A 14,637-nucleotide genomic window follows, 5' to 3' on the forward strand; every position below is an offset into this window, starting at 1 on the left:
GACCTTCTTATTTTGGATATTCGGAGCTAGTTCATCCACAACAGAATTTCATGCATTTACAAATGCAGATAAACATACTTATTCACCATCTCAAACATGTCTAAATGAACGACAAATGCAACTTACTGCGGATGCTTCATTCTGAAACAAAAACAGAACATACTGGACAATCTCAGCAGGACTGACAGCCTCTGTGGAGCGAGATGGCAGCGGTCGTTCCGGGCCTGGGTGACTCTTTGTCAAAGCTGGAGAACTGGAAATGGGGTCAGATTCAGACTAATGTGGATGGGGCGGGGTTGGCGTGCCCGATTGGGCCTCGATAGAGTGGTCAGCAATAGGTGGAAAATGACGAAAATGTCTCGGACAGAAAGAAAAAGGGAATGTAAATGAGGCTAATCAAGGCTAACAAAGGTGCTGATAGTGGCGCCTCAAGAGATCAAAATGTGTTAATAGCAGAACAAAGTAAGCAGTGTGTCAGCGAACAATTGGCCACAGGGATCAGATTGCTCAAGTAGGATGGTATGGGCTGGGGGGAGGGGGGCAATGCTGAGGGTAAAACATACCAATGGAAGGAATGAAAATAACTTGATGGCAATAAACAGATGGTGGAGGGAGAAGAGAGATTACACAGTCTGATGTTGTTGAACTGAATAAAATGAAACATACAGAGAGCTGCCTGAATCTACTGGAATAAGTCAATAGAGGTAAGTGAATGTCCACACATAGACAAGCTTTTAGACAATGTCGCGATTGTCTCGCGAACCTATTGGTTCCCTGCTGTATGAGCTCAGCTTCTCAAAGCAAACCCAATGTGAATGAATCCCGCCGAATGAGCCGCATAGAAATGAAGTAAACATATCGCCTGACCAACAGAAAACGTTATCAAAGGGCTCGCCCGGGATTTGAACCCGGGACCTCCCGCAAGTTTCGCATTCGAGACACCCAAAGCGAGAATCATACTCCTAGACCAACGAGCCGCGGAATTGGCACAGAAGCACGCTGTTATAGCCATCGAAAGTTGATCCAACATCTGCGGAAGATACTGGAACAACTCAGCGAGTCAGGCGGGATTTGTCGACAGGACAACAAAGCTCGTCTTTCACCATCACCTTTCATTAAAACCGGGACGGGTTAGAAATGTCGGACGTTTTAACAAAGTCAAATCCCGGTGGGAGCAAACAGAACAACAGGAAAGCGCTCTGACAGGGTGCAAGTCAGGAGAGATTAAATGAGAAAAGGCAGTCGTCTTGTAATAAGTGGCCTAGCCTCTCAGCCTCACCATGCGAATCTGCAGCAGCACAGTGAGGTTGCACATTGTACACGTCCGTGGATTGCCAGCTGTTTCTGTAGTGTAGTGGTTATCACATTCGCCTCACACGCGAAAGGTCCCCGGTTCGAAACCGGGCAGAAACATCTCGTACTACCAGGTTAGTCTGTTGCTGACTACAGCCGCAATCTCATAACTGGTCTTCATCACCGAGAAATAGCAAAATGCATGCACCCGTATGGTTGTGGTTATTTTCGAAAGCCCTGCCTTCTCAATTTAACTTCCACTTCAAGCAAAACATAACTTATCTTCAGGTCTGTAAATTTCGATTCCTGATTGTTTTCTAAGTTGAGACATCGGTTTTAAAGAAACGGCTGTCTTCTTGTCATAAGTGACATGGCCTCTCAGACGAACCATGAGAAGCTGCAGCAACACAGTGAGGTTGAACATTGCATAAGTCCATTGATTACTGCACCGCCAGCGGTTTCTGTAGTGTAGTGGTTAGCACATTCCCCTAACATGCGAAAGGTCCCCGGGGCCATACCGGGTAGAAACATCAAGTGCTTCTCATGTTGTGTGAGGAATGTTTGCACAAAGTACTTTTGTTCCCCCATCTCGTATGTTCGAGGATTATGAGGTTTAGTCTCTCATGAGCCACTAAAATAAATTCCACATTAAGTCACAAGCACTGAATTTTCGACAGGCAATGAGAAGAAAAGGACCTTCCTATTTTGGATATTCGGAGCTAGTTCATCCACAACAGAATTTCATGCATTTACAAATGCAGATAAACATACTTATTCACCATCTCAAACATGTCTAAATAAACGACAAATGCAACTTACTGCGGATGCTTCATTCTGAAACAAAAACAGAACATACTGGACAATCTCAGCAGGACTGACAGCCTCTGTGGAGCGAGATGGCAGCGGTCGTTCCGGGCCTGGGTGACTCTTTGACAAAGCTGGAGAACTGGAAATGGGGTCAGATTCAGACTAATGTGGATGGGGCGGGGTTGGCGTGCCCTATTGGGCCTCGATAGAGTGGTCAGCAATAGGTAGAAAATGACGAAAATGTCTCGGACAGAAAGAAAAAGGGAATGTAAATGAGGCTAATCAAGGCTAACAAAGGTGCTGATAGTGGCGCCTCAAGAGATCAGAATGTGTTAATAGCAGAACAAAGTAAGCAGTGTGTCAGCGAACAATTGGCGACAGGGTTGCTCAAGTAGGATGGTATGGGCTGGGGGGCAATGCTGAGGGTAAAACATACCAATGAAAGGAATGAAAATAACTTGATGGAAATAAACAGATGGTGGAGGTAGAAGAGAGATTACACAGTCTGATGTTGTTGAACTGAATAAAATGAAACATACAGAGAGCTGCCTGAATCAACTGGAATTAGTCAATAGAGGTAAGTGAATGTCATACCCCTAGACCAACGAGCCCCGGGAACGTAACAGAAGCACGCTGTTATTGCCATCGAAAGTCGATCTAACATCTGCGGAAAATACTGGAACAACTCAGCGAGTCAGGCGGGATTTGTCGACAGGACAACAAAGCTCGTCTTTCACCATCACCTTTCATTTAAACCGGGGCGGGTTAGAAATGTCGGACGTTTTAACCAAGTCAAATCCTGGTGGGAGCAAACAGAACAACAGGAAAGCGCTCTGACAGGGTGCAAGTCAGGAGAGATTAAATGAGAAAAGGCCTAGGGTTCCCTGGCCACAGAGTGAGGTGAGCATCGAATGAGAGAATAATTACACCACAGTATGAGGCCATTCCAGCCGCTGTGTCTGTGCCAGCTCTCAACAACTACCGCCCGGATACAAAGAAGAAGTGGAAACAAGATTCAAACCCAAATCTGCGATGGAAGTACACACAGAGTGGGGCAGCATTTACAGTGTCAGACTGTTGCACACACTATGAGTGTGCAAGCTGTATTGAGCCCAGTGGAAAGATGCGCTGCTGTTCCTCGAGTGTTTGTTGAGCTTCTTTGGAACATTTCAGGAGGCCGAGGTCCGGGAGGTCAGCGTTAAGATGCAGCTCTCCAGTCAGTTCAATTCTCCACTTTGGCTCTGTGGATTAGATGGGTCACGTCCCTGTGAAGTTAACGCAGATCATGTTAAGTTCGATCTAATTTCTACATCTTGTGGTTTTATATGTTGAAACATCTGTTTTTGAAAGAAACAGCAGTCGTCTTGTAATAAGTGGCCTGGCCTCTCAGCCTCACCATGCGAATCTGCAGCAACACAGAGAGGTTGCACATTGTACACGTCCGTTGATTGCCAGCTGTTTCTGTAGTGTAGTGGTTATCACATTCGCCTAACACGCGAAAAGTTCGAAACCGAGCAGAAACTTCTCGTACTTCCAGTTTAGTCTGTTGCTGACTATTGCCGCAATCTCGTAACTGGTCTTCATCAACGAGGAATAGCAAAATGCATGCACCCGTATGGTTGTGGTTATTTTCGAAAGCCCTGCCTTCTCAATTTAACTTCCACTTCAAGCATAACCTATCTTCAGGTCTGTAAAGTTCGATTCCTGATTGTTTTATAAGTTGAGACATCGGTTTTAAAGAAACGGCTGTCTTCTTGTAATAAGTGACATGGCCTCTCAGACGAACCATGAGAATCTGCAGCAACACAGTGAGGTTGAACACTGCACAAGTCCATTGATTACTGCACCGCCAGCGGTTTCTGTAGTGTAGTGGTTAGCACATTCCCCTAACATGCGAAAGGTCCCCGAGGCCATACCGGGTAGAAACATCAAGTGCTTCTCATGTTGTGTGAGGAATGTTTGCACAAAGTACTTTTGTTCCCCCATCTCGTATGTTCGAGGATTATGAGGTTTAGTCTCTCATGAGCCACTAAAATAAATTCCACATTAAGTCACAAGCACTGAATTTTCGACAGGCAATGAGAAGAAAAGGACCTTCTTATTTTGGATATTCGGAGCTAGTTCATCCACAACAGAATTTCATGCATTTACAAATGCAGATAAACATACTTATTCACCATCTCAAACATGTCTAAATGAACGACAAATGCAACTTACTGCGGATGCTTCATTCTGAAACAAAAACAGAACATACTGGACAATCTCAGCAGGACTGACAGCCTCTGTGGAGCGAGATGGCAGCGGTCGTTCCGGGCCTGGGTGACTCTTTGTCAAAGCTGGAGAACTGGAAATGGGGTCAGATTCAGACTAATGTGGATGGGGCGGGGTTGGCGTGCCCGATTGGGCCTCGATAGAGTGGTCAGCAATAGGTGGAAAATGACGAAAATGTCTCGGACAGAAAGAAAAAGGGAATGTAAATGAGGCTAATCAAGGCTAACAAAGGTGCTGATAGTGGCGCCTCAAGAGATCAGAATGTGTTAATAGCAGAACAAAGTAAGCAGTGTGTCAGCGAACAATTGGCCACAGGGATCAGATTGCTCAAGTAGGATGGTATGGGCTGGGGGGAGGGGGGCAATGCTGAGGGTAAAACATACCAATGGAAGGAATGCAAATAACTTGATGGAAATAAACAGATGGTGGAGGGAGAAGAGAGATTACACAGTCTGATGTTGTTGAACTGAATAAAATGAAACATACAGAGAGCTGCCTGAATCTACTGGAATAAGTCAATAGAGGTAAGTGAATGTCCACACATAGACAAGCTTTTAGACAATGTCGCGATTGTCTCGCGAACCTATTGGTTCCCTGCTGTGTGAGCTCAGCTTCTCAAAGCAAACCCAATGTGAATGAATCCCGCCGAATGAGCCGCATAGAAATGAAGAAAACATATCGCCTGACCAACAGAAAACGTTATCAAAGGGCTCGTCCGGGATTTGAACCCGGGACCTCCCGCAAGTTTCGCAATCGAGACACCCAAAGCGAGAATCATACTCATAGACCAACGAGCCGCGGAACTGGCACAGAAGCACGCTGTTATAGCCATCGAAAGTTGATCCAACATCTGCGGAAGATACTGGAACAACTCAGCGAGTCAGGCGGGATTTGTCGACAGGACAACAAAGCTCGTCTTTCACCATCACCTTTCATTAAAACCGGGACGGGTTAGAAATGTCGGACGTTTTAACCAAGTCAAATCCCGGTGGGAGCAAACAGAACAACAGGAAAGCGCTCTGACAGGGTGCAAGTCAGGAGAGATTAAATGAGAAAAGGCAGTCGTCTTGTAATAAGTGGCCTAGCCTCTCAGCCTCACCATGCGAATCTGCAGCAGCACAGTGAGGTTGCACATTGTACACGTCCGTGGATTGCCAGCTGTTTCTGTAGTGTAGTGGTTATCACATTCGCCTCACACGCGAAAGGTCCCCGGTTCGAAACCGGGCAGAAACATCTCGTACTACCAGGTTAGTCTGTTGCTGACTACAGCCGCAATCTCATAACTGGTCTTCATCACCGAGGAATAGCAAAATGCATGCACCCGTATGGTTGTGGTTATTTTCGAAAGCCCTGCCTTCTCAATTTAACTTCCACTTCAAGCAAAACATAACTTATCTTCAGGTCTGTAAATTTCGATTCCTGATTGTTTTCTAAGTTGAGACATCGGTTTTAAAGAAACGGCTGTCTTCTTGTCATAAGTGACATGGCCTCTCAGACGAACCTTGAGAAGCTGCAGCAACACAGTGAGGTTGAACATTGCATAAGTCCATTGATTACTGCACCGCCAGCGGTTTCTGTAGTGTAGTGGTTAGCACATTCCCCTAACATGCGAAAGGTCCCCGGGGCCATACCGGGTAGAAACATCAAGTGCTTCTCATGTTGTGTGAGGAATGTTTGCACAAAGTACTTTTGTTCCCCCATCTCGTATGTTCGAGGATTATGAGGTTTAGTCTCTCATGAGCCACTAAAATAAATTCCACATTAAGTCACAAGCACTGAATTTTCGACAGGCAATGAGAAGAAAAGGACCTTCCTATTTTGGATATTCGGAGCTAGTTCATCCACAACAGAATTTCATGCATTTACAAATGCAGATAAACATACTTATTCACCATCTCAAACATGTCTAAATAAACGACAAATGCAACTTACTGCGGATGCTTCATTCTGAAACAAAAACAGAACATACTGGACAATCTCAGCAGGACTGACAGCCTCTGTGGAGCGAGATGGCAGCGGTCGTTCCGGGCCTGGGTGACTCTTTGTCAAAGCTGGAGAACTGGAAATGGGGTCAGATTCAGACTAATGTGGATGGGGCGGGGTTGGCGTGCCCTATTGGGCCTCGATAGAGTGGTCAGCAATAGGTGGAAAATGACGAAAATGTCTCGGACAGAAAGAAAAAGGGAATGTAAATGAGGCTAATCAAGGCTAACAAAGGTGCTGATAGTGGCGCCTCAAGAGATCAGAATGTGTTAATAGCAGAACAAAGTAAGCAGTGTGTCAGCGAACAATTGGCGACAGGGTTGCTCAAGTAGGATGGTATGGGCTGGGGGGAGGGGGGCAATGCTGAGGGTAAAACATACCAATGGAAGGAATGAAAATAACTTGATGGAAATAAACAGATGGTGGAGGTAGAAGAGAGATTACACAGTCTGATGTTGTTGAACTGAATAAAATGAAACATACAGAGAGCTGCCTGAATCAACTGGAATTAGTCAATAGAGGTAAGTGAATGTCATACCCCTAGACCAACGAGCCCCGGGAACGTAACAGAAGCACGCTGTTATTGCCATCGAAAGTCGATCTAACATCTGCGGAAAATACTGGAACAACTCAGCGAGTCAGGCGGGATTTGTCGACAGGACAACAAAGCTCGTCTTTCACCATCACCTTTCATTAAAACCGGGGAAGGTTAGAAATGTCGGACGTTTTAACCAAGCCAAATCCTGGTGGGAGCAAACAGAACAACAGGAAAGCGGTCTGACAGGGTGCAAGTCAGGAGAGATTAAATGAGAAAAGGCCTAGGGTTCCCTGGCCACAGAGTGAGGTGAGCATCGAATGAGAGAATAATTACACCACAGTATGAGGCCATTCTAGCCGCTGTGTCTGTGCCAGCTCTCAACAACTACCGCCCGGATACAAAGAAGAAGTGGAAACAAGATTCAAACCCAAATCTGCGATGGAAGTACACACAGAATGGGGGCAGCATTTACAGTGTGAGACTGTTGCACACACTATGAGTGTGCAAGCTGTATTGAGCCCAGTGGAAAGATGCGCTGCTGTTCCTCGAGTGTTTGTTGAGCTTCTTTGGAACATTTCAGGAGGCCGAGGTCCGGGAGGTCAGCGTTAAGATGCAGCTCTCCAGTCAGTTCAATTCTCCACTTTGGCTCTGTGGATTAGATGGGTCACGTCCCTGTGAAGTTAACGCAGATCATGTTAAGTTCGATCTAATTTCTACATCTTGTGGTTTTATATGTTGAAACATCTGCTTTGAAAGAAACAGCAGTCGTCTTGTAATAAGTGGCCTGGCCTCTCAGCCTCACCATGCGAATCTGCAGCAACACAGTGAGGTTGCACATTGTACACGTCCGTTGATTTCCATCTGTTTCTATAGTGTAGTGGTTATCACATTCGCCTAACACGCGAAAAGTTCGAAACCGAGCAGAAAGTTCTCGTACTTCCAGTTTAGTCTGTTGCTGACTATTGCCGCAATCTCGTAACTGGTCTTCATCAACGAGGAATAGCAAAATGCATGCACCCGTATGGTTGTGGTTATTTTCGAAAGCCCTGCCTTCTCAGTTTAACTTCCACTTCAAGCAAAACATAACTTATCTTCAGGTCTGTAAATTTCGATTCCTGATTGTTTTCTAAGTTGAGACATCTGTTTTAAAGAAACGGCTGTCTTCTTGTAATAAGTGACATGGCCTCTCAGACGAACCATGAGAATCTGCAGCAACACAGTGAGGTTGAACATTGCACAAGTCCATTGATTACTGCAACGCCAGCGGTTTCTGTAGTGTAGTGGTTAGCACATTCCCCTAACATGGGAAAGGTCCCCGAGGCCATACCGGGTAGAAACATCAAGTGCTTCTCATGTTGTGTGAGGAATGTTTGCACAAAGTACTTTTGTTCCCCCATCTCGTATGTTCGAGGATTATGAGGTTTAGTCTCTCATGAGCCACTAAAATAAATTCCACATTAAGTCACAAGCACTGAATTTTCGACAGGCATTGAGAAGAAAAGGACCTTCCTATTTTGGATATTCGGAGCTAGTTCATCCACAACAGAATTTCATGCATTTACAAATGCAGATAAACATACTTATTCACCATCTCAAACATGTCTAAATAAACGACAAATGCAACTTACTGCGGATGCTTCATTCGGAAACAAAAACAGAACATACTGGACAATCTCAGCAGGACTGACAGCCTCTGTGGAGCGAGATGGCAGCGGTCGTTCCGGGCCTGGGTGACTCTTTGTCAAAGCTGGAGAACTGGAAATGGGGTCAGATTCAGACTAATGTGGATGGGGCGGGGTTGGCGTGCCCTATTGGGCCTCGATAGAGTGGTCAGCAATAGGTGGAAAATGACGAAAATGTCTCGGACAGAAAGAAAAAGGGAATGTAAATGAGGCTAATCAAGGCTAACAAAGGTGCTGATAGTGGCGCCTCAAGAGATCAGAATGTGTTAATAGCAGAACAAAGTAAGCAGTGTGTCAGCGAACAATTGGCGACAGGGTTGCTCAAGTAGGATGGTATGGGCTGGGTGGAGGGGGGCAATGCTGAGGGTAAAACATACCAATGGAAGGAATGAAAATAACTTGATGGAAATAAAGAGATGGTGGAGGTAGAAGAGAGATTACACAGTCTGATGTTGTTGAACTGAATAAAATGAAACATACAGAGAGCTGCCTGAATCAACTGGAATTAGTCAATAGAGGTAAGTGAATGTCATACCCCTAGACCAACGAGCCCCGGGAACGTAACAGAAGCACGCTGTTATTGCCATCGAAAGTCGATCTAACATCTGCGGAAAATACTGGAACAACTCAGCGAGTCAGGCGGGATTTGTCGACAGGACAACAAAGCTCGTCTTTCACCATCACCTTTCATTAAAACCGGGGAAGGTTAGAAATGTCGGACGTTTTAACCAAGCCAAATCCTGGTGGGAGCAAACAGAACAACAGGAAAGCGGTCTGACAGGGTGCAAGTCAGGAGAGATTAAATGAGAAAAGGCCTAGGGTTCCCTGGCCACAGAGTGAGGTGAGCATCGAATGAGAGAATAATTACACCACAGTATGAGGCCATTCTAGCCGCTGTGTCTGTGCCAGCTCTCAACAACTACCGCCCGGATACAAAGAAGAAGTGGAAACAAGATTCAAACCCAAATCTGCGATGGAAGTACACACAGAATGGGGGCAGCATTTACAGTGTGAGACTGTTGCACACACTATGAGTGTGCAAGCTGTATTGAGCCCAGTGGAAAGATGCGCTGCTGTTCCTCGAGTGTTTGTTGAGCTTATTTGGAACATTTCAGGAGGCCGAGGTCCGGGAGGTCAGCGTTAAGATGCAGCTCTCCAGTCAGTTCAATTCTCCACTTTGGCTCTGTGGATTAGATGGGTCACGTCCCTGTGAAGTTAACGCAGATCATGTTAAGTTCGATCTAATTTCTACATCTTGTGGTTTTATATGTTGAAACATCTGCTTTGAAAGAAACAGCAGTCGTCTTGTAATAAGTGGCCTGGCCTCTCAGCCTCACCATGCGAATCTGCAGCAACACAGTGAGGTTGCACATTGTACACGTCCGTTGATTTCCATCTGTTTCTATAGTGTAGTGGTTATCACATTCGCCTAACACGCGAAAAGTTCGAAACCGAGCAGAAAGTTCTCGTACTTCCAGTTTAGTCTGTTGCTGACTATTGCCGCAATCTCGTAACTGGTCTTCATCAACGAGGAATAGCAAAATGCATGCACCCGTATGGTTGTGGTTATTTTCGAAAGCCCTGCCTTCTCAATTTAACTTCCACTTCAAGCAAAACATAACTTATCTTCAGGTCTGTAAAGTTCGATTCCTGATTGTTTTATAAGTTGAGACATCGGTTTTAAAGAAACGGCTGTCTTCTTGTAATAAGTGACATGGCCTCTCAGACGAACCATGAGAATCTGCAGCAACACAGTGAGGTTGAACACTGCACAAGTCCATTGATTACTGCACCGCCAGCGGTTTCTGTAGTGTAGTGCTTAGCACATTCCCCTAACATGCGAAAGGTCCCCGAGGCCATACCGGGTAGAAACATCAAGTGCTTCTCATGTTGTGTGAGGAATGTTTGCACAAAGTACTTTTGTTCCCCCATCTCGTATGTTCGAGGATTATGAGGTTTAGTCTCTCATGAGCCACTAAAATAAATTCCACATTAAGTCACAAGCACTGAATTTTCGACAGGCAATGAGAAGAAAAGGACCTTCTTATTTTGGATATTCGGAGCTAGTTCATCCACAACAGAATTTCATGCATTTACAAATGCAGATAAACATACTTATTCACCATCTCAAACATGTCTAAATGAACGACAAATGCAACTTACTGCGGATGCTTCATTCTGAAACAAAAACAGAACATACTGGACAATCTCAGCAGGACTGACAGCCTCTGTGGAGCGAGATGGCAGCGGTCGTTCCGGGCCTGGGTGACTCTTTGTCAAAGCTGGAGAACTGGAAATGGGGTCAGATTCAGACTAATGTGGATGGGGCGGGGTTGGCGTGCCCGATTGGGCCTCGATAGAGTGGTCAGCAATAGGTGGAAAATGACGAAAATGTCTCGGACAGAAAGAAAAAGGGAATGTAAATGAGGCTAATCAAGGCTAACAAAGGTGCTGATAGTGGCGCCTCAAGAGATCAGAATGTGTTAATAGCAGAACAAAGTAAGCAGTGTGTCAGCGAACAATTGGCCACAGGGATCAGATTGCTCAAGTCGGATGGTATGGGCTGGGGGGAGGGGGGCAATGCTGAGGGTAAAACATACCAATGGAAGGAATGAAAATAACTTGATGGAAATAAACAGATGGTGGATGGAGAAGAGAGATTACACAGTCTGATGTTGTTGAACTGAATAAAATGAAACATACAGAGAGCTGCCTGAATCTACTGGAATAAGTCAATAGAGGTAAGTGAATGTCCACACATAGACAAGCTTTTAGACAATGTCGCGATTGTCTCGCGAACCTATTGGTTCCCTGCTGTGTGAGCTCAGCTTCTCAAAGCAAACCCAATGTGAATGAATCCCGCCGAATGAGCCGCATAGAAATGAAGAAAACATATCGCCTGACCAACAGAAAACGTTATCAAAGGGCTCGTCCGGGATTTGAACCCGGGACCTCCCGCAAGTTTCGCAATCGAGACACCCAAAGCGAGAATCATACTCCTAGACCAACGAGCCGCGGAACTGGCACAGAAGCACGCTGTTATAGCCATCGAAAGTTGATCCAACATCTGCGGAAGATACTGGAACAACTCAGCGAGTCAGGCGGGATTTGTCGACAGGACAACAAAGCTCGTCTTTCACCATCACCTTTCATTAAAACCGGGACGGGTTAGAAATGTCGGACGTTTTAACCAAGTCAAATCCCGGTGGGAGCAAACAGAACAACAGGAAAGCGCTCTGACAGGGTGCAAGTCAGGAGAGATTAAATGAGAAAAGGCAGTCGTCTTGTAATAAGTGGCCTAGCCTCTCAGCCTCACCATGCGAATCTGCAGCAGCACAGTGAGGTTGCACATTGTACAGGTCCGTGGATTGCCAGCTGTTTCTGTAGTGTAGTGGTTATCACATTCGCCTCACACGCGAAAAGTCCCCGGTTCGAAACCGGACAGAAACATCTCGTACTACCAGGTTAGTCTGTTGCTGACTACAGCCGCAATCTCATAACTGGTCTTCATCACCGAGAAATAGCAAAATGCATGCACCCGTATGGTTGTGGTTATTTTCGAAAGCCCTGCCTTCTCAATTTAACTTCCACTTCAAGCAAAACATAACTTATCTTCAGGTCTGTAAATTTCGATTCCTGATTGTTTTCTAAGTTGAGACATCGGTTTTAAAGAAACGGCTGTCTTCTTGTCATAAGTGACATGGCCTCTCAGACGAACCATGAGAAGCTGCAGCAACACAGTGAGGTTGAACATTGCATAAGTCCATTGATTACTGCACCGCCAGCGGTTTCTGTAGTGTAGTGGTTAGCACATTCCCCTAACATGCGAAAGGTCCCCGGGGCCATACCGGGTAGAAACATCAAGTGCTTCTCATGTTGTGTGAGGAATGTTTGCACAAAGTACTTTTGTTCCCCCATCTCGTATGTTCGAGGATTATGAGGTTTAGTCTCTCATGAGCCACTAAAATAAATTCCACATTAAGTCACAAGCACTGAATTTTCGACAGGCATTGAGAAGAAAAGGACCTTCCTATTTTGGATATTCGGAGCTAGTTCATCCACAACAGAATTTCATGCATTTACAAATGCAGATAAACATACTTATTCACCATCTCAAACATGTCTAAATAAACGACAAATGCAACTTACTGCGGATGCTTCATTCGGAAACAAAAACAGAACATACTGGACAATCTCAGCAGGACTGACAGCCTCTGTGGAGCGAGATGGCAGCGGTCGTTCCGGGCCTGGGTGACTCTTTGTCAAAGCTGGAGAACTGGAAATGGGGTCAGATTCAGACTAATGTGGATGGGGCGGGGTTGGCGTGCCCTATTGGGCCTCGATAGAGTGGTCAGCAATAGGTGGAAAATGACGAAAATGTCTCGGACAGAAAGAAAAAGGGAATGTAAATGAGGCTAATCAAGGCTAACAAAGGTGCTGATAGTGGCGCCTCAAGAGATCAGAATGTGTTAATAGCAGAACAAAGTAAGCAGTGTGTCAGCGAACAATTGGCGACAGGGTTGCTCAAGTAGGATGGTATGGGCTGGGTGGAGGGGGGCAATGCTGAGGGTAAAACATACCAATGGAAGGAATGAAAATAACTTGATGGAAATAAAGAGATGGTGGAGGTAGAAGAGAGATTACACAGTCTGATGTTGTTGAACTGAATAAAATGAAACATACAGAGAGCTGCCTGAATCAACTGGAATTAGTCAATAGAGGTAAGTGAATGTCATACCCCTAGACCAACGAGCCCCGGGAACGTAACAGAAGCACGCTGTTATTGCCATCGAAAGTCGATCTAACATCTGCGGAAAATACTGGAACAACTCAGCGAGTCAGGCGGGATTTGTCGACAGGACAACAAAGCTCGTCTTTCACCATCACCTTTCATTAAAACCGGGGAAGGTTAGAAATGTCGGACGTTTTAACCAAGCCAAATCCTGGTGGGAGCAAACAGAACAACAGGAAAGCGGTCTGACAGGGTGCAAGTCAGGAGAGATTAAATGAGAAAAGGCCTAGGGTTCCCTGGCCACAGAGTGAGGTGAGCATCGAATGAGAGAATAATTACACCACAGTATGAGGCCATTCTAGCCGCTGTGTCTGTGCCAGCTCTCAACAACTACCGCCCGGATACAAAGAAGAAGTGGAAACAAGATTCAAACCCAAATCTGCGATGGAAGTACACACAGAATGGGGGCAGCATTTACAGTGTGAGACTGTTGCACACACTATGAGTGTGCAAGCTGTATTGAGCCCAGTGGAAAGATGCGCTGCTGTTCCTCGAGTGTTTGTTGAGCTTATTTGGAACATTTCAGGAGGCCGAGGTCCGGGAGGTCAGCGTTAAGATGCAGCTCTCCAGTCAGTTCAATTCTCCACTTTGGCTCTGTGGATTAGATGGGTCACGTCCCTGTGAAGTTAACGCAGATCATGTTAAGTTCGATCTAATTTCTACATCTTGTGGTTTTATATGTTGAAACATCTGCTTTGAAAGAAACAGCAGTCGTCTTGTAATAAGTGGCCTGGCCTCTCAGCCTCACCATGCGAATCTGCAGCAACACAGTGAGGTTGCACATTGTACACGTCCGTTGATTTCCATCTGTTTCTATAGTGTAGTGGTTATCACATTCGCCTAACACGCGAAAAGTTCGAAACCGAGCAGAAACTTCTCGTACTTCCAGTTTAGTCTGTTGCTGACTATTGCCGCAATCTCGTAACTGGTCTTCATCAACGAGGAATAGCAAAATGCATGCACCCGTATGGTTGTGGTTATTTTCGAAAGCCCTGCCTTCTCAATTTAACTTCCACTTCAAGCAAAACATAACTTATCTTCAGGTCTGTAAAGTTCGATTCCTGATTGTTTTATAAGTTGAGACATCGGTTTTAAAGAAACGGCTGTCTTCTTGTAATAAGTGACATGGCCTCTCAGACGAACCATGAGAATCTGCAGCAACACAGTGAGGTTGAACACTGCACAAGTCCATTGATTACTGCACCGCCAGCGGTTTCTGTAGTGTAGTGCTTAGCACATTCCCCTAACATGCGAAAGGTCCCCGAGGCCAT

The 14,637-nt window shown here is 45.5% G+C and overlaps 3 non-coding genes across 3 annotated transcripts; all 3 read left to right on the forward strand.

Annotated features, from left to right (window-relative positions):
• Nucleotides 1-1,340: 1,340 nt before the first annotated feature.
• On the forward strand, nucleotides 1,341-1,413 carry trnav-cac (transfer RNA valine (anticodon CAC)). The gene has a single exon. It is a non-coding gene; the product is annotated as a tRNA-Val (tRNA).
• A 4,118-nt stretch (nucleotides 1,414-5,531) lies between these two features.
• trnav-cac (transfer RNA valine (anticodon CAC)) lies at nucleotides 5,532-5,604 on the forward strand. Its single transcript has one exon. It is a non-coding gene; the product is annotated as a tRNA-Val (tRNA).
• A 6,347-nt stretch (nucleotides 5,605-11,951) lies between these two features.
• Nucleotides 11,952-12,024, forward strand: trnav-cac (transfer RNA valine (anticodon CAC)). The gene has a single exon. It is a non-coding gene; the product is annotated as a tRNA-Val (tRNA).
• The last annotated feature ends 2,613 nt before the right edge of the window (nucleotides 12,025-14,637 follow it).

The sequence above is a fragment of the Scyliorhinus torazame genome, chromosome 5, assembly GCF_047496885.1.
Source record: "Scyliorhinus torazame isolate Kashiwa2021f chromosome 5, sScyTor2.1, whole genome shotgun sequence".
Lineage (NCBI taxonomy): Eukaryota > Metazoa > Chordata > Chondrichthyes > Carcharhiniformes > Scyliorhinidae > Scyliorhinus > Scyliorhinus torazame.